Source organism: Neolamprologus multifasciatus, chromosome 7 (assembly GCF_963576455.1).
Source record: "Neolamprologus multifasciatus chromosome 7, fNeoMul1.2, whole genome shotgun sequence".
NCBI classification, from domain to species: Eukaryota; Metazoa; Chordata; class Actinopteri; order Cichliformes; family Cichlidae; genus Neolamprologus; species Neolamprologus multifasciatus.
The window spans coordinates 10,254,932-10,257,591 of NC_140445.1; positions in this window are offsets into that span (position 1 = coordinate 10,254,932).

The following is a 2,660-nucleotide window of genomic DNA, read 5'->3' on the forward strand; positions in this document are numbered from 1 at the left end:
TGTCTGGCAGCTTTTGCAATCAGTCAGAATTTTGATCAGAATATAATGTTATGACAAACACATTTTGCTTTTCCAAGATGATCTCTATAATTTCTCTATAGGTTGTTTGTGTGTATTATTGATTTGTTTATTTGTTTATTTCTGTTATTTTAGTTATTACAGTATATGTGGAGTATGGCAATGTCTAAGCTGACAGGCAAAAAATAAAAAACTGAAGGGGGGAGAAAACAGAAGAAAATATAATCAAAAATAAATAAATAAATAAATGAATAAAAATAAAAAGGTACCCAAGAACTGCCTGGCACCCAGTAGAGTTGTATAAAGTACTTACAACAGTACTGTACAACATGCCTCATTCACCCAATCACACGAGTGCTTTTTTATGTCCTTAAGTGCTTTCTAACATTCACACACACATTCATATGAGCAACTTAGGGTTAGTATCTTGCCCAAGAATATTTTGCATGCAGACTGGAGCACCCAGGAATTGAACCACCAACCACCACCAATTGTATACTCAGTAGATGACCTGGGTGTAGTGACAAAGTTGTTTATCTCTCAATAAAGGTCTTTTTTCCATATGTGCCATATGTGTTATGGCACTAAGGTTTCTGCAATTTAGGACAAGACCAGATCGACATCAGTTTAAAAAGAAGCAAGTAAAAAAAAATATTACTATGCTATTATTGTTTCAGTTTCCTTGTCACAGAGGCCAAGGCAACAAGCAAATTGCCACGTGTTGATGAAAGTGAAATGAAGACCTTACCACAAAACAGGGATTTAAGTTTGGTAAGCAGTTATTTCAAGAATAATGGCTTTGAGAGGCTGTCCTTTCACTGATGTGCTTTATACTATGTTAAAGCACACAGAAATACACACAGAAGCCCATAACAGCTGATTTTTTGTAGTGATTTACTAAAAGTGTGATCAGAAGTTCAGAGATGTATGTATGACAGATTTGATTTGGAGTAACCTGTACAGTTTCAGTTCTGATCTTGACGTTCATAACTACATGAATGGGACTGTGCTAAAAAAAAAAAATAAGACAACCATGGTTTCCAAACGGACAGGAAATGAGTGTATGCTAAATCCCTCCCAAAACACTGTCTAATTAAACTTTCATAGCTATAACAAGGTCAGACCCAAATGCCCTCGGTTTAGCTATCCATAAAGTTTTTCTTGCAGTTGGTAATTAAGTTCCTGTGGGACTAAAACTGTTCCAGTAGCAAACTACACAAGGTCAGACACAAATACATCTGAAGCAGTGTACAGTCCAGCCTGATCTCTTTTATTCTTTCAGCCTCAGTGGGATCCATTGTTTTCTTTGCTTTTTTTTTATTACTTGGCTGCATTTCCTACCCTGAGGTGGAGCCTACTAATGTAACGGGGTCACTCCAACAGTAATTCCTTCCTGTTTATCTATTTGCATTTCCCACAAACCCTTCATACTACACACCCAAAATCACTGGGTTAAAATGTTCCCAGTTTAGTTCACTGTTTACACACTTTTCTGACAGGATCAGATATAATTTTCTCTGTAACCCACTGTTGAATTGTTGGATGTTGTGAGTAATATATCCCAGAAAGTTGATTCTGTTCATCTGGATGTTGTGTTTTTAGTGGGAGAAACATTTCGTCACTCATTCAAGTGACTTCTTCAGTCTCAGTTGACTGCAGGTTTCCCCAACCTAAACAGTACAGTTGCATAATGACCAAAACTAGCATTACTGGCTAACAATGGGTCATGAACTCAGTTTCATAAACAGTAATATGCAAATTGTAAGGGCCAATGATCAAGGGCCATGAGTACCACTCACTGAGAGTTGGAGAATTGGCTGCAGTCACAGCATTTTAAGATGGTGAAAGATGTACCCTTACCTTTACCCTGAGATTTGATTTTCACTCAGGTGTCATACACATCCTTGAACCAATGTGCTGAATCAGTGGTGTTCCAGGATAGGATAACAGAGCCCTCTCTTCCATTTCCTCTATATACAAATTGGTCACAGTGGGGGAAACTGGGAAACAATGGCACACCCATGTTTCTGCCTGTAGTACTTGTGTGTGAAATATGTGGCATGAAGACACAGCAGACACACTTGGTTCATGCTGATCATGGTTCATGCTGTTTTTGGAGGTAAATCCCCTGTGGATAAGTTAATTTATTGGTCCTCTTGCTTGTCATCATTCCACACTGTAAGAAATCTTGTAGTGTTTTTAGATAGCTCTTTTAAATTAGAGAAGTAAGTGTCCACAATTGTGAAACCTGGACCTGGACACACTGGAATTCCCCTGGATAAGCTGAAGGAGGTGGCTGGGGAGAAGGAGGTCTGGGGTTCTCTGCTTAGGCTACCAGCCTCCATGAACCAGTTGCAGATAAGTGGAAGAAAATGTATGCATGACATAGCTGTTTATATCAAATGTGCAGTATTTTTTGGTAATAGTTTAATAAAACAGCTAGATATTCTAACTTGAAGTCTATTATATAGCAAATGCAGAAAAAATGTTTAAGAAAGTAAATAAGCTGGTGTTCTAAAGGATATGAATGTTTGCCTGCAGGACACCTGGAGAGATGTATATATTTTTCTCTTTTTCTTGAGTCTTGAGTGATATTTTCGTAGTTTCCCATCATTCTTACCACACACACACACACACACACA